Below are 19,100 nucleotides of genomic sequence, written 5' to 3' on the forward strand. Positions count from 1 at the left end.
GTTGGCTAACTGAACAGTATTTATTTCATTATATTTTCAATTATAGTTTTTTTATAACGTTTGTAAATTGTAAAGTGACCAATTTATAACAGGCAACTATGGTAGTCTTTTTTTTAGTAATAATAGTTTTACATGGAGATGGCGCTGTTGGGGTTTTCTACAAAAACTCGATGTTGTGGAAACTGGAGAGCTGACTGCTTTCACGAGGGCTCGGAGTAGGAGAGTTCTGACAATATGTAGGAGAACAAGCATGTGGTGGAGAGCTTCGCGCTACGTTCGTTCAGTCGAACTTATTCTGAGAACGCATTTCGTAGATTCTAAAAACTAAAAATATTGTTACCTAAGAGGCGCTGTGGTGAATTATCATCTCTGAGAACAAAGCAAGATACTGAGGTAAGATAAACATTTGTTTTATTCAAATTACTAAGGATATAGGTATTTTCAGAAAATTATAGTACAAATACAAAGAGGGTGGGATGTGTAATCAGGGGTATAGATACGCAATAAAGAAATGTGTAACCAGAAATATAGATACACAATAAAGAAATGTGTAACCAGGGGTATAGATACGCAATAAAGAAATGTGTAACCAGGAATATAGATACACAATAAAGAAATGTGTAACCAGGAATACAGATACACAATAAAGAAATGTGTAACCAGGAATATAGATACACAATAAAGAAATGTGTAACCAGGGGTATAGATACGCAATAAAGAAATGTGTAACCAGGGGTATAGATACGCAATAAAGAAATGTGTAACCAGGGGTATAGATACACAATAAAGAAATGTGTAACCAGGGATATAGATACACAATAAAGAAATGTGTAACCAGGGATATAGAAATATGTAACCAGGGATATAGATACACAATAAAGAAATGTGTAACCAGGGATATAGATACGCAATAAAGAAATGTGTAACCAGGGATATAGATACGCAATAAAGAAATGTGTAACCAGGGATATAGATACACAATAAAGAAATGTGTAACCAGGGATATAGATACGCAATAAAGAAATATGTAACCAGGGATATAGATACACAATAAAGAAATGTGTAACCAGGAATATAGATACACAATAAAGAAATGTGGGGAAACCAAGAGAAAGCGACAGAAAAGTAAGAAGTAAAAACAAAATGTGTAAATGAAGGAATAAGTCTGGTAAAATATAGGATTACTAAACGAACTTAAATAATGTTATGTGAGAGGGGGGAAAGAGAAATGAGTTATATAGACTTGAAAACAACGACTAAAAGAACTGGCTGGCTGAAGATGGAACATTAAAATCAAAAATTAGAATGAGAAAGAAAACAGAAACCAAAAGAGGGTCAGTTATTATGGTTGTTAAGATAGAGGAACAGAAAAGGTAATTTTTTCCATATTAGGGTGCTGATAAAAATAGAAAAATATGATACCTAGTTTAAAAAGGTAGACAAAATAACAACGAGTGAGAACAATATGATGCCTAGTTTAAAAAGGAAGACAGAGTAACAAAGAGTGAGAAAGTTAATTAGTTTGAGAGTAGAAGTAGAAGAAAGTAATATGAAAGCTACTTAGTTTGAGAGTAGAGGTGGAAAAAAGAGGAGGGAGAAAAATCAAATAATTTCATAGGAGACCTATGCAAAGGATCAATGAAAAGGGGAAAAAAGTAAAAGTCACAGCGTTATAGTAGAGATATACAAGTGGAAGAGTAGCCTAAGTAAACAAAGTAACGAGGAGAGGAAATAACCTAGTTTACAGGTAAACAAAGTAACGAGGAAAGAACGAAGTAACCTAGTTTACAGGTAGACAAAGTAACGAGGAGAGGACGAAGTAACCTACATTACAGGTAAAGAAAGTAACGAGGAGAGGAAAAAGTAACTTAGTTTACAGGTAAACAAAGTAACGAGGAGAGGACGAAGTAACCTAGTTTACAGGTAGACAAAGTAACGAGGAGAGGAAATAACCTAGTTTACAAGTAAACAAAGTAACGAGGAGAGGAAATAACCTACATTACAGGTAAACAAAGTAACGAGGAGAGGAAATAACCTAGTTTACAGGTAGGTGAGTTTATTTCTTCGACTATCTTATAAAAACGTCAGTTAATTTCGAGGTATCGCTAGAAACTTGTGAACGTTCTTAAATTTTAGATTCCATTTTATTATCTTTTTTAATAACAGCAAAAGATACAATCAGCTTCATAAAAATAGAAGTTTGGGTCAGATTAATAACAGCAAAAGATGCAACCAGCTTCATAAAAATAGAAGTTTGGGTCAGATTAATAACAGCAAAAGATAGAACTAGCTTCATGAAAATAGAAGTTTGGGTCAGATGGTTCCATTTTGTAACAGTACTCTTCACTTTATGGATGTGCTTTGGTTAAGATTCCCGTTAATTCTCGTTTCGAGCCCGTTGCTACTCTAAACGATCTGCTGGACAGAGTTTTTTTTCAATGACAAAAAATAAAAACACCCTTTTTTCGAAATGTTATGTCCTCTGAACAATCATACTGAATGTATATATCTTAACAATCATACTGTATGTATACATCTTAACAATCATACTGTATGTATACATCTTAACAATCATACTGTATGTATACGTGTTAACAATCATACTGTATGTATACATTTTAACAATCATACTGTATGTATACATTTTAACAATCATACTGTGTGTATACATCTTAACAATCATACTGTGTATATACATCTTAACAATCATACTGTATGTATACATCTTAACAATCATACTGTATGTATACATCTTAACAAACATACTGTATGTATACGTGTTAACAATCATACTGCATGTATACATTTTAACAATCATACTGCATGTATACATCTTAACAATCATACTACAGGTATACATCTTAACAATCATTTTAAGGTGTATACACCTTAACAATCATACTGTGTGTATACACCTTAACAATAATACTGCATGTATACATCTTAACAATCATACTGTGTGTTTATATATCTTACCAATCATACTGCATGTATACATCTTAACAATCATACTGTGTGTATATACACCTTAACAATCATACTGTGTGTATATACACCTTAATAATCATACTGTGTGTATATACACCTTAACAATCATACTGTATGTATACATCTTAACAATCTTACTGTGTGTATACATCTTAACAATTATACTGTATGTATACACCTTAATAATCATATTGTATGTATACATCTTAACAGTCATACTGTGTGTATATACACCTTAACAATCTTACTGTGTGTATATACACTTTAACAATCATACTGTGTATATCAATCTATCTGATTTTGGAAATACTTTACAGGTTTGGTTAGTTCGGTTTGCTTTTACATGTGCGAGATATTTCATTCTGCCACGTGACCATATAGTTATAGAAGTATCCCGACATTCGTAAATCAGCACTAGGTAATTTACATGCACTTCTTACAATTTATGTACAACATCATGCAAGGGAAGAATCTTGGGTGTAGCTGCTTCCCACTTTTCTACTTAAGCCTTTTACGTGAAAGAAATACCGGTAGAGAACTTGAGATGGAAAGTTACAAAGTACTTGTATGATACATGTACTCGTAAGATTTTACCTGAGACATTATATACTTCCGGATATATGTTTTTGTCTGCATAACATAGGCTTCACTTACACTTTTATTGTTAGTGGCTTACATTACGGGTAGACGTCACGATTTTTTTCTTATTTATCAGATGCATTTTAGATATGTTTTCGTTAAATTTCACAAACAAACTTATCTCAGAGTTTGCACTATTTTTCTGGCATATTTGTTTATAAAAAAAAAAATACTTCTTTATTGAAAAAGAGGGAATTCTCAATAGCCGCGGCACTTGAAATTCTTTTAGGCAATATTAGAATAAATTAATCTATGAGACTTTTTTTTTTCCTTTTTATTAGCTATATTTTTGTGCGCCAGCAATACCAACGTAGGGCGCGCGTATACCCGATTCGATTTTATTACTCATCAGGATCTCCAGCAGCCTACCCTCAAAATGAAATTCTTTTAGTCAGGATTAGAATAAATTAATCTATGAGACCTTGGGCGTGGTCAAATAAATCAATCGAAAGGGTTTGGCCTGCTGAGTCTAAAACTGTAATTAGATCTCAAATCGGTCAAATGATGACGGAGCTCTGAACTAAAAGTTTGTACTTATAAAACGTAGAGCAGTTCTATGAGCCGCTATGCAGCGGCAAAAAACTTGTAGTGACGAAACTTGTGAAATATGAAAGAATATCAAGCTACTAGTAACGTTCTACTTATAAGTTTTTATCGACTAATTAATTCACCAGAAAAACCAATACAACTATAGCTTACACCCCAGAAACACCCAAACGCATTCTTAAGCTATAAACTACCTCAGAAAGTTATCTTCCAACGTTATGTACCCTACAAAAGCGTTGGTCTATTTTTAGTTAACCCTACATTTACTCTTATGTTTGAATAAGCTAGTAAACATCTAATTTTATTTGGATAAAATTTATAGAAATCAAATCATTGTTTTTGTAGGTCTTTTACTTATTTTATCTTCTTTTTAGTATTTACATACAATCAGAACTTAATATTTAGATTTTTCATAAAATCTTGCGTGGCCTAGTAGTTAACGTTTTCGGACTGTGTATATGAAGATTTATGATTCGCGCCCCATTGCCGCAATACACGTGATTTTGTTAGTTTAAGAGCAAAACCACATTGGGCCTTATGCTGTGTCCACCGCAGGGAATCGAACCCTAATTTTAGCGTTATAAGTATGGAAATTTACCGCTGTCTCACCGGGGAACGTACCCTTGCTATGTACTTTGGGTGCGACAGTAAAATCTTACTATTGGTTTAGACAAGAGTTGGCGGTGGGTGATGTTGACTATATAAATTATCTCTAGTTTATCACGTTGTATTTTTTATGAGAAAATTAGAAAACAAACAAACAAACTGAGAGCAATCGATATAAAATAATGTTAAAAATGTATTAACATTTATTGTTTGTTTGTAATTAAGCACAAAGCTACACGATGGGCTATCTGTGCTCTGCTCACCACGGGTATCGAAACCCGGATTCTAGCGTTGTAAGTCCGCATACACTGGGGGACATTAACATTTATATACGGATTTAAGGAAACACCTGTTGTTCCGTGCTATAAAATATATAATGTCGTCTAAAGGAATTCTAGTCATCATTTTAACAAAGTTAATTAATGTTTCCGAAACACAAGTTAATATAATTTCTGGACATATTATATTATCAGAAGAGTGTGATATCCACTCCATCTTTATTTTGTAATAGAACGATAGTTTTAAAATACATAAATTTTGATAACAAAACAGTCCAGTTTTTCACAGTTCTTATTCCAAACATGAATAATTTTTTACACCGTTACGATTGAGGATTTTTCTTGGAAGTGCAGCTTGAAAAGTAGCGGACAACTTATAGCTACTTTCGCTGAGAAAAGACAAATTCTGTCTCTAAATTGGGTAAAACTAACAAAAAGGTAACTGTTGTAGACTACGTTTTATCAATTCGTATGTTTGTGTACTGTTGAAGCATTTAGGATATATTCCTACAGTCTTTATTCTAAGCAGTGGTTGTTTAATTCTTTACCCCAAAAGAATTTAGAGCAAAGTCTAATGGTGTTTATTTTAAACAGTCTTATATTTAGTTCTTTGCCCAAGAAACAATTAGAGCAAAGTCCTATAGACTGAAAACATGTTCCATTTTATGAAGGCGAGTTAAGGTTCTTGATGAGAAAAGCATTCTTTATTCTAAGCTTCTGCTTACTATAAGCTGACGAGATAATTCAAAATGTACATCGGTGAATGTATGTATATTTAAGACAGAGTTTTGACGATGCAGTTGGAAACAAAACAGAAAACGAAAAGTAACTTCTGCTCAAGCTATAGAGCTCTGCCCTAAATTTTTCTAGGACAAATAACTGCAACGTTTTATTATATTTTACGAAGTCCAAGACTGGTAACTTCATCTCTCAACCGTAATACTTGGAAATCTTATTGTTTCTTACAACTGAACTAAAATCCCCCTTTTATGACTGTTATTCTGCGAAACGGTTGCAGTGTTAACTAGACGAGCTAGAGCAGGTAAGTTTTGATACATTGAAAGTTTAATGTAACAGTTCTGGGATATCTGTATACAGTATCTATAAATTCTTGTATAGATAATCTCTTAAGGTAAAGCATGACGACTGATCGTTTATGTAAGTTAAAGTTGGGAGTTACAGCAGTTGAGGCCTGGTATGGTCATGAGTTACAATAGTTAAGGGCTGACATGATCTGATATTCCAAGAGTTACACCAGTTGAAGCCTGCCATGGTCTGGTAGCCCATTGTGTAGCTTTGTGTTTTTGGACAAAGAACTAAGATAAGACTGTGTAAAATAGAAGCTATAGGAATTTACCCTAATTGTTTCTTGGGCAAAGAATTAAAGGGAAGACTACTTAAAATTAAAGCTTTAGGACTTTACCTAAATGTATGGCTCTTGAAATAAACAGTTGTTTTACCCTCAAACTACCGACTTATATGTAAAATACACATCAGTAATTAAAAGAATTAACTGCTGTAGTGGTGATATTTATGGTTATATTTTTTCGTGTGAGACCTGTGTTATTAGAGACCCTGTACCCAATAAAGTACTGGTGATATTTATGGTTATATTTTTTTCGTGTGAAACCTATGTTATTAGAGACTCTGTACCCAATAAAGTACTGGTGATATTTATGGTTATATTTTTTCGTGTGAGACCTGTGTTATTAGAGACCCTGTAGCCCATAAAGTATTGGTGATATTTATGGTTACATTTGTGTGTGTGTGTGTATAAGACGTATGTTATACCAAAGTGGTGGAAGGTCAATAGAAACGTGCTGATTTTTTTGTCAGTATTTTGACCTTTAAGAATTCATTTTAATTCAATAGTTGGAGAATTTTATCGTTTCAGTGTCATCATATCTACTTCCATTTTAGTGTCAGAATAGATATAACAAATAAAGACAGTGTTTTTAAAACTATCGACTGTCAAAGAAAGAGGAGCAACTGTATTAAGTAAAAACAACAACTAAAGATAACAGCTCTAAGAGTTATCCTTGTGACGTAAATCCAATAAAACCTTGTGGCCCTCTTCAGTGTAAATCCACTCTAACGTTTACTCCTTTTCTTCACTAAGGAAATGATTGAAGCCAACATGGCCACCTGCTTGTCAGAGGCAGACACTTAGTGTGAGATTAAGGTAGATATTTCAGGCTTTCTTTCTGTCACCTCAACATGAACATTTAACAGTATAAAACCTCATCTGTTATGATTTTTATTATACCAATTTTTTATGTGAGCATTTTTAAATATAATAAATGATAGAATATAAGATTTGAAACTGTGTCAGATTTTTGAATTAATTCAAGACCGCTGATCCATTAGTATGAACCGGTTTTGTGTTAGAAAATCTCCATTATTTTGTCTCTTCAAACACCTATAAATTAGAATATCCCATCGTCAACATGACTTAGCGGTAACTGTACTTGATGAAGACATTGTGCCACAAGAGGACGTGCTTGCGGAAACACAAATCACGAATAAACTCCTTCTTAATTCCTTTGTTTCTAACCGCTTTTCTTTTCCCAGAAACAAAGATAAATCCTATCCGACTGCTCGATGTTAGCCAACAAGATCTTCAACTCCTAGTGAACTACGCTCTGGTCTTACTGTTCAATTCTTTAAAGATTTCATCTTCTGACGTATATTTGTTCAAAGAAGGCAAAATGCCTGTTTTCTTACAATCTAACGTGCATGATTGGATCTAGAGAGACTTACTGATTATTTACGAGAGTTGCTTTTTTCGTTTTAACACATGGAGACTAAGAAATGGGCACAGTTTCTATACATAAAATACTTAACGCGATATAATATTCATTTTTTAATACAGAAGAAACACCAGCCTTCACTCCGGTTTTGTATTTTTTCAATACAGAAAAAACGCCAGTCTTCACTTCGGTTTTGTATTTTTTAATACAGAAGCAACGCCAGTCTTCACTCCGGTTTTGTATCTTTTTTAATAAAGAAGAAACGCCAGTTTTCACTCCGGTTTGTATTTTTTAATACATAAAAAACGCCATCCTTCACTCTGTTTTTTTATTTTTTAATACAGAAGCAACGCCAGTCTTCACTCCGGTTTTGTATCTTTTTTAATAAAGAAGAAACACCACCCTTCATTCCGGTTTTTTATTTTTAACAGACGAGAGTGTATCTACGTTTCCTTCTAGTCTAGCTCGTCAATTTCAAACACGAATAACCACGATAGTCTAAATGATAAAGACGTCTTTCTCTATAGCTCTCTGCTTCTAAGTTATCTTTCCTCATTATCCTTGACAAGTGCGCTGATGAACTGCACCAACAAATTTGTATGCATGACATACTCCGGTCCATAATTTAAAACGTTTGATTTGTTCTTTTACGCTGGTTGGGAATATTTAGTTAGTATAGTATATCGTAGAACGAAAAGCTCCCTGCGTTATTAGGACTTATCATTTCTGATTTAAATAGAACTTAACATGCAAAAACATTTAGAGTGACGCATAGTCATAGAGCTAGATTTTTTTTCATAACTGAGATTGGATGGGATTCGAATAACTTCTGATGAACAAAGCATATAATTAAACTGTTGCTTAAAGCTGTGTAAATAATGTTGTTTAAGTTCAGGGTGCGATATCCTTGGTGACAGTGTTTCGTTTTTAATTATTTCTTCTAATCTACATGTTTTTATGCCATCTATCACCAGACTTCTAGAATTTTTAAAATGACTTTCGTCCTGAAAAACGTATTTGTGTTCTGTATATTTGGCAAAGTTACTCCCTCATTTCGAAATATTAACCAGAGAGAGGACATCTAGTCAGCAGCACTCTTCCGCCCTCGTTATACGTAAGGGATTGGCTGTCTCTCCTATAACACACCCACAGCTAAAAGTACGAGGAATGTATTGTGGTATCGCATAGGATTCGAATCCGAATCACCAGTTCTGAAATCCAAAGCTCTACCACACGGCTCTCATGCTGGGTCAGCAGTAAGTTTATGGACTTAAAAATGCTAAAATCTGACATAACACCAATTACCCACACCCAACCTCAAAAACCTTTCTCATCACACTGCATTTTTCAAAACTTCTATTATTCCTAGATTTATGTAATTCGTTGTTTTTAGTTGTTTCTAACTCAACTTTTTTTCGATAACAAAAACTTTTAGAAACGTATTTTCAGTCCTTTTTAACATGCGGGGTCAGAACAACAGTAATGTACTTTTACATTTTACATTAGGGAAGGTTCTATAGTTTTAGCTGTTAGCTCCCAGTGCAATATTAGACGAAAACTTCGAGTATAATGAAGGTTATTAATAAAACGCTCGTGTCGGCTTCAATTAAACAAGCTTAAAAAAAAATGTTTCATTGTGTCTGTTTAGATACGTCTTTTAATACATATATATCTACCATACCTTACTATGATTGGGCCAAGCGTGACCTAGTGGTTAGCGTGAAGGTCGAAGGATCGAGTTCGAGATATGCCGCTGAATAGACTCCACGCTTTGAGCGTGTTAAAGAAGTGACAATCAGTTTTATTATACATTTACTTATACATTCTACACTAGTAGTCATGTAAGAATAATTCTTTCACATCATAAATTAATCAGTTATTTAATATGATAAAAGTATATTGATTGAGGAATATTATGATGTTTTATGAGAACTTTTTGTTAAATGTCTTCTTAAAAACATCACAGTTAGAAATAACAGTTCAGTACTTACAGATCTAGGAGATCAAGACGAAATGATCGTGAGTAATAAGAATATTTTTAGACAGTTTCAGTTCTGGAATTTGGTTTGGTTTGGTATAAACCCTAGGGGCTTCTCGTGAGGTATCTACGCTGTGGAAAGCTCAAACCCCAAATTTAAACGTTATAAGCCTTCACGTTTACCGCTGAGTCACCTGGGGATCAATTTAAATGATAAGATACTTAGAAATTCGTACAAAGTTTTATAGAAATTTTATGAGTGGGTTTGTCATAATTTTATGATCATAATTGTTTTCAGACGCGTTTGAGTTTACTTTATGCCTAGATATTTTATGGGATATATGTTATTGTGCGACATATCGATGTTAGTTCGAAGCCTAAACATCTTCTTCATTGATATTTATATCAATTCAAGCCCCCTCCCCGGCGGCTCAGTTGTAAGTCTGAGAGTTTATAACGCTAAAAATCGGGTTTCGAATATCGCGGTGGGAACTTTTTGCTTAACAAACCGACATCAACAATTGCTAATTAACTAATTATATTATTTAATGTAGATATTTACACAGGCGGGAGTCAGCCCCTAAACTGTTTGTGAGGTTATATTTTCCCCCAAACTAAAACGAAATGAATAGGCGGATACAGAGCATCTAATATGCATTGTGGATTTTTTTACGCGTAAAGTAAACATTTTCCAGGTTTGTATTTTGAAAGAACTATCAAGACAATTAATTTGTGAAAATTAACTATCAGGATACCAGGATATGAGTGAAAGAATAACGTATTAGTATTTCAACTGTATTACTACACCATATCTGCTATATTCAATGCCGACGAGGCCTTTCGCCCAATATCAGAGCTCATGAAGTCGGCTGGATAGGACAGAGTTAATAATGGCCGACACGCTACTGGTATCATCAGTGGCTTAACTATATGGTTATGAGCAACCCTATTCTGCACATGTCACAAGATTTTAGTTTGTTACATTGAAAGCTCAAATAATGAATCTTACGATCAATGTATCGATATGTAGCCATAAGATTAAACTGTTTTGGTGAAAACTAGATTAAACTGTAGTTGGTTGTTCAAGTTGAAAATACCAAAACCATTACCAACTGCCACCTGATTAAGAAATTTGCACACAGGATCACACAAAATGTTTAATGGTTTTCAAACGAGAACCCAAAACTCGCGCGCTTTCGTATAGCTCAATCTTCTTGTTCAGGAAAATAAAGGTTTGTATTTTGTTCTTGTAATTGTCTTATCGTATCTTACTGAAAATAATCAGCGCTTAGAATATAATTCGCTGTTCTAATCACTCTACACGTGCCCCAAATGTCGGCTTGACTTTAATACCAATATAATGTAACGATTCACTAAATCAGAGGCATAGGTATAAATATATAAATGGGGTTGCTACCTGTAGAAGACAAAAAAGATATGAAATGGCGAATTCATGCTGAAGGGTCCGAGGATATGTCCCCTTCGGAAAGTGATTTTAATTTTTACTGAAAATAGTTTTTACACCTTTTAAATATGTTTCTCACGTACTTTAATAGAAGTTTTAACTGAGATTACACCCACCGTACACCCTCCTCTCCTCTCTTCAGTCACTCGTTTATCATAATGTATGTGTTTTAGAGCGCTGTCACAATGTTTATGTAAAAACTGTAAACAACACACGAAAACTTTGACATTATATTCGAATAATCTACACCATATATATGAAAGTGTTTCATACTAAAATAAGTCAGTCTTTAAAAAGGCAAAATATAATTAACTATACAAACACTACGAATTAAGCTAAAGTTATATAAGATATACTAACTTTAGAGCCAGTCATGGTCTAGAGATTAGTGTGTCGGACTGTAGAATTCATATCCGAGAAGACTAATCACTGGGTTACCCCGGGACCCAAGACTAATCACTGGGTTACCCCGGGACCCAAGACTAATCACTGGGTTACCCTAGTTACAAGTAACCATTTATGCATTTTTTTTATAAAACATTAACAAGTTTGATAACAGAAGAGAGAAACCAACTATACATGTATATATAAAACACCTTGGATACAAATAACAACTATCCTTTAAGTCTGTTTTCTCTCTTTTTTTATTTATTATTATTATCATGTTTTGTAGCGGTAAAAACATGACTAGGAATCACAAAAAATGATAATAATCTGAATAACATGTATATTAAGTTGTTAAAGAATAGAGAATAAACTGATTTTTTATAGTAACAGGAAAAGTATAATTAAAGTAAACTTTTAATCATAAGAAAAAGTAGAAGAAAAGAAAGGAAAGCATGCTTAATTAACCAATTTATTTTTGAGTATATTTAATGTATTTAAAGATTGTACTTCATCTTTGTACATTTAAAGAAATATGTATTTACTTTATGTTACGTTGAAAAGCCATACTTGAACTTAATTGTCAGTAAAATTACATCCTGAAGAGTGACCTCTGAAGTCACGAAACTGGTAGATTATATTAAAGAAGAGAAATAAAAAACAGAAGGGTTCAAAGATTGTAATGTTTATACGGCGATAACTTACGTTTAAATAAAGTTTAGTTTTTCATTTTATTTTTTACACGACAGGTGCACCTGTTGTACGTAGATCTTAGTCAATTACAGTTAAATTGATTTTGCATAAAACTTATGACAAATATTTTATTATAAGCGAGATGCTTGAAGACGGCACGAGAAATTTCATTTTTAAAGTTTGACTACATCTTTTTATCACTGAAAGATTGCCAATGTTAAATGATGACGTTTCTAACTTTAAGAATTACTGAAGATATTTTGAGAAAAGGTTTATTAAATTTGTTATTATCACTTATAAAGATCCCTTAGTTTAAAAGTTTCATTTTCCTCAAGAAAACAAAATTTCTTTTCAAATCACACTTAAATATCTCATTATTTAAATATTGAGCACAGCTATTAATGAAAATATGAAACCTTCTATATTACTTTGTTTCAATATTATGTATTTAACATGTTTTAGCAGTATAAGTGACTTACTCAACGTATGGCAGCTATTTTTGGACAAACTACATAGCTTAATAACTGATCGTAAGGCAGATATTTTTGGACAAACTAGATAGCTCAATAACTGATCGTAAGGCAGATATTTTTGGACAAATTAGATAGCTCAATAACTGATCGTAAGGCAGATATTTTTGGACAAATTAGATAGCTCAATAACTGATCGTAAGGCAGATATTTTTTGGGCAAACTAGATAGCTTAATAACTGATCGTATGGCAGATATTATTGGACAGATTAGATAACTTGATAACTGATCATAAGGCAGATATGTTTTGGACAGATCACCGATACTTTACAGACAGACCACTGTCAGTGACTGCATTATAAAACACTAATGTTTGTCAATTAAAATTCCAAACACTGGCTTATAGTCTTTACTTAAATGAATTCATAAACTCTACAATAAACTTGTTTTTATTATATCTAAGTTAATTGTATTAATGATTTACCAAAACTCATAAAAGTCACTAGTATCACATGAACATACATAAAACCTATCTATAAAAGGTATACTCGTATATTAGAAGTTATATGTGAAATGAACATATATAAAACCTATCTATAAAAGGTATACTTATATATTAGAAGTTATAAGTAAAATGAACATATACAAAACCTATCTATAAAAGGTATACTCGTATATTAGAAGTTGTAAGTAAAATGAACATATACAAAACCTATCTATAAAAGGTATACTCGTATATTAGAAGTTATAAATCTAAAGAACATATACAACACCTATCTATAAAAGGTATAATCATATATTAGAAGTTATTTTATATGATAAACGTTAACTATAGTCTCTTCACCTACGTCATCAAGCTAATTAAAAGTTTTAGCCTGCTTGAATATCCGGACGTTTTCAGGTTCTTTCAATTTATGTAAAGATATTAACAAGAGCGAGTCGTCACATAGACGAGTTGACTAAATTTGCATTACTCGTTTAAAGTAACTCTAAGTAATAGAGGTCTCTACTCCTGCAAGAATAAAAGTAATTAGTTAGAAAGTTATGGAAATACGTGATACATGAAACCTTCTTTCCCTTCGATGTAAACAGGAAAACAAAGGATGAGGAACAGTGCTCGAAACAGGGTAATCTTGTTAAAATAAATCTAATCTTCCTTGTTAACAGGATCATGCGCATGGGGGAGGAGTGTGCGACTTCAATGACTGACTTAGCCTCAGTGGAGACACGCGTGTACACCACAGCCATGCTTATTCTGACTGTGTCAAAAATATTATCTTTGTCAACCGCTGGTAACGTTGCTTCTTAGTTTGTTGTTTTTGAGTTACCATCTTAGAGTCTGAAAACTATATAGATCTCCAGGTCAGACAGCTGGTTGCGAGCGGTTAGCTAAAGAACCACTATTTTAGAGGTTATAAACTATCTGATTCTAGCTTAGAACCTACCTGGTTCTACAAGTTATTGAATATGAGAGGGCCTATCAAAATTGTTCATGACTGAGACCTGATTTCCATTTCGATAGCATACATGTCAGTTTCTGTGACACATTTGAACCGAAATTTTCACACTTTAACCAGTGTTGATGAAAACACTTATACAAAGTTATTGTTAAATCTTAATTTTAATTCAATTAGTAGATGATTGATGAGGTAATTAATTACATGGTATATATATATAACAGTACCAGTAGAATGTATACTTATTTCATTATATTTATGGACTTCCCTTTCTTTAGTAGTTACGGTTCGAATACTGTATATGTGTCTATTTTGTACTGTTTTCGCTGCTGTTAATAAATACTGTTTTTAATAACTAAATAACGTCGAATAATTCTCTACGTGATTATGAATTAATTATTTCAGTTGAAACGAAAAGAATATTTTTTTACAGATATCTAATATAATTCTATAACGACTAGGCTGGTTCCTTGTGGGCCAGCTTTACAGACTTACAACACAAACATCCGAGGTTTGAGTCCCCGGGGTGGACAAAATACCTCATAATGTAGTTTTATAAAAACAGTTTTCTTCATTGAAAGCTACTCGAAGGTTATCTGCGCTATAATTGAGAAGTGGCAGAACTAGTCAACATCACCCACCGCCAACTCTTGGGCTTATTCTCTATCAACGAAAAGTGGAATTGCCAGTAATATTATAACGCTCCCACGGCTGAAAGAAGGACGACTATATTTGGTGACAGTATTCGAAACACCAGATCAGAACAAACCAAAAACACAACTAACCTAGTCTCGGCACAAAGGTACAATGTGCTTACAAGTGACCTTAATATGCCGTAGGAATGACCATGCGTCATAGTTCATTTAAATAGCCCAAATTATTAGTACCAAAATATTGTATATGTTTTTTTTAATTCTGATCGCCACGTGCTTATTATTAACATCCCCCTAAGTAGGTATACCTATTTTCAAGTGCTCGAGAAACGTAAACGACCGGCTGCTTTATGACGTCATTTTTGCCAGTTAAACTTTCTATATTTCTTTTTCTTCTTAAACAGCCCTCTACCCCACACACTCCCGCGGTAGACTAGCGGCAAGTTTATGGACTAAACAGTGCTAAAATGCGGATTCGAGTGCACTGAAAAATAAAAAGTTTTTAAATAAACTGTGAGAAACCGAAGTTAAGAATTAGCATTAATAGCAACATTCGATGTTATTACAATAATGATTCAGATATAAAGTGTTTTTTTTAATTCGACAATTTAATAGAAACAGCAACAAAGGTACATTAAAACTCCAAAACTAAGAACACGCTTCACCGAGCGCTTCTCTAATCTAAGATCAAAAAATAACAACAAAGCTAAAAACAGAAATAAATTAATGGATTTTTACATTCGAACATTACTCTGCCGTGAAATCAAAAAACAAAGTCATTGATCAACAAGACTGTACATAACATATTGACGTCAGAAGAAGTAAACACTAAAATGGCTTCGGTTAAAAATTCTATTTTGATAATTGTAAAAAAAAATGTATTTTAGATGTGACAGACAACTATTCGTTTATACTGAGGATTGCGTATGCTACATTAAAACGATTTCGAATGTTCAAATCAGCAAGTCACGTGACAACCGCAGCTGATATAAGGTTGTGGTGAAACAGCTTATATAAGAACTACATTTTAATATTGTTTGGTGTTACGGAGGTTGTGTAATGCCACCAAATATTGTTCGTGTATGTAACAGTCCTTTCCGGTGCAAAACAAAGATAATAAAGATGCATCCCAGTCAGAAATTTAAAATTTCCATGATAGGCATATCCCTTGCACTTAATGACATTGAAAAACTAAGGAATATGGATCAGCTTTGGATACAAGGACCATCCAGAAAAAGACTTTCAACAAGCTTCAGCCGTGATGAGCAAGTTGCGGCGTTTTGTAACAGGTGAGAGCCCATGAACACAGAGGTCAGTGGTAAAAGCTGTACACGTGCCCTACAGTACACAACATAGTGAAGAAATATCTCGGTCTACAAAAGCGACACAAGTCATGTGCACGCAAGCTGTTCCTACGACATATCAGTTCAATCGTCCCATACTTTCAGCAACTGCAGAATGCAACAATTATTCACACTATTGCGTACGAAGTCATACCGATCAACTCGTCTGTGGATTTCTGTGAGATCGGTGCTATTGTACTGCTGGAACAGGCGCTGGAAAACTGCAGTCCTCATATGATAGGTGGCTTATGGAAAGCATGGCGGGAGGAGTGGTGTACTTTGGACATTACAGCCTTTTACAATGGAAACTATGCTGCAGATTTATTGTCACGATACATGGTGTATATATATATATATATATATATAAATGGGGTGCGACCAGGCATAATAACATAAACTGTAATGACGTGGGGAGGGTCCAAATTAATTTCACTATAACGTACTTCACCTCGGTACTTTATTCCTCATTGATGATGTGTAATATTATTTATGCAGCTATTTCATTATGAAGTTCATTAATCAAAAAAAAAAATTCATGTTTTCGTCCCAACAGGTTTCGCATAACCTCTCTCCATAATGTCTGGAAAAGGTTTTGTAAGGGTGAAACTACTCCAAATAGAAGTTGGAGATGAAGCAGTCGAAGGCTGCAGTAGTAGTCTCATCGATCCTTTCTGCGCTGTCAACTTGAAGGAAACAGTAGACAGTCCTGGTGAGTTATAGAAAATGTGTCATTAATAATTGGTTGTCTTCATAGTATGGAATGACATGTAAGAGGATAAAAATAGTCGACTCACTTCCGGAACACAACAAATATTGTCGTTAAAATAAACAAATAGTGTCGTTAAAATAGAAAATGCAACACCATTGAACTTTTAACCACAAGGACGAAAAACAATAATTTTGAGGTCATGATTAGGTTGTATTAAATAATTATCCTGATCAATAGAATGAATCATTAAGTATATATATATATATAAAGAATCTGTCTATTCTATACAGTTAACCCTGATATATAATTCACCCTTTGGTATCCAAGAGAGAGATATGATAACACTGAGTTATTATCATCACTTACATTCACTGTCCTTATAAGGTAAACCTAAGAACTTGTGAGTGAATGCAAAGAAGAATATATTATGATATGCTGTGGTACCGACGAGGTCTTTCGCCAATTACCAGGGCTCATCAGCTGACTGAGATATGCCAGAAATACTAAGGATCTCGGTGTTATTTATATTTTTTGCTTTCATGAACACCGACTGTTATGGTGTGAACTAGATGAAGTAAGGTGTGACCTTGTTAATTTACTCTGTACAGCCGGTCTTGACCTGGCCATTATTCAATCTGTTATGGTGTGAGCTAGATTAAGTAAAGTGGGACATATTAATTTACTCTGTACAGTCAACCATTATTCAATCTCTTATGTTGTGAACTAGATTAAGTAAGGTGGGACATATTAATGTACTCTGTACAGTCAGCCATTATTCAATCTGTTATGGTTTGAACTAGATTAAGTAAAGTGGAACATTACCAATTTACTCTGTATGGTCAGCCATTATTCAATATGTTATGGTGTGAACTAGATTAAGTAAAGTGGGACATTATCAATTTACTCTGTATAGTCAGCCATTATTCAATATGTTATGGTGTGAACTAGATTAAGTAAGGGGGACATATTAATGTACTCTGTACAGTCAGCCATTATTCAATCTGTTATGTTGTGAACTAGATTAAGTAAGGGGAGACATATTAATTTACTCTGTACAGTCAGACATTATTCAATCTGTTATAATGTGAACTAGATTAAGTAAGGGGGACATATTAATGTACTCTGTACAGTAAAATCACTTCCAAACTGTTCTTTCAATTTCAAAATATGTAACATTATTACATTCTCTTTACAATAACTCACGAAGATAAGGTAGTTTGACTCCACTAGGCTACTCTGTACTATTAACTTTGAGTGGTCCATTAAGGTCCATGATAAGATAGTTTGAATTCACTTGGTTGTTCTGTACAATTATCCTTTAGTGGTCCATTAAGATCCATAATAAGATAGATGACATGACGTCACCTAGATGTTCTGTGCAATTAACCTTGAGTGGTCCATTCAACCTTAGGATAAAGTTGATAGACGATAAAACACATTCAGAATGACTACTAAGACAAAACTCTGTCAGACAAACAAAAATGACAACATCGAATTTATCTGTACCATTGATTTAAGGAATGTAACAGATATGACACACGAAGTTGGAAATTTATGTAAGTTATCCATTTCTTACTATAAACCTAGAGGAGACAGCGAGCTGTCTAAATGATGAGGGACAGGTTTAGTATCATTACCATCATGTTTTGTACTATCAACTCGAAGGAAGATTGGATAGTGAGGTAACAACAGCATTGTCACGTTCTGTTGTAATAACCTGAAGAAGATAACGGACATTGTAGATAATAACGTATAATGTCATTGCCACGTTCTGTTGTATTAACCTGAAAAAGATAACGGACAGTCTAGATAATAACGTATAATGTCATTGCCACGTTCTGTTGTATTAACCTGAAAAAGATAACGAACAGTCTAGATAATAACGTATAATGTCATTGCCACGTTCTGTTTTATTAACCTGAAGAATATAATGGACAGTGTAGATAACGTATAATGTCATTGTCACGTTCTGTTTTATTAACCTGAAGAAGATAACGGAAAGTGTAGATAATAACATATAATGTCATTGCCACGTTCTGTTTTATTAACCTGAAGAAGATAATGGACAGTGTAGATAATAACATATAATGTCATTGCCACGTTCTGTTTTATTAACCTGAAGAAGATAACGAAAAGTGTAG

General features: G+C 33.5%; 1 long non-coding RNA gene across 1 annotated transcript in view; it reads left to right on the plus strand.

The window, feature by feature from the left end:
• The first annotated feature begins 209 nt into the window (after positions 1 to 209).
• The window catches only part of LOC111088995, a 30,309-nt gene continuing 11,418 nt past the window's right edge, over positions 210 to 19,100 (plus strand). Inside the window, exons 1-2 of the long non-coding RNA XR_002613374.1 lie at positions 210 to 393; positions 16,804 to 16,959. This is a non-coding gene — a long non-coding RNA (uncharacterized LOC111088995). The remainder of the gene's footprint in view (positions 394 to 16,803; positions 16,960 to 19,100) is intronic.

The sequence above is a fragment of the Limulus polyphemus genome, unplaced genomic scaffold (assembly GCF_000517525.1).
Source record: "Limulus polyphemus unplaced genomic scaffold, Limulus_polyphemus-2.1.2 Scaffold4955, whole genome shotgun sequence".
Taxonomy (NCBI): Eukaryota; Metazoa; Arthropoda; class Merostomata; order Xiphosura; family Limulidae; genus Limulus; species Limulus polyphemus.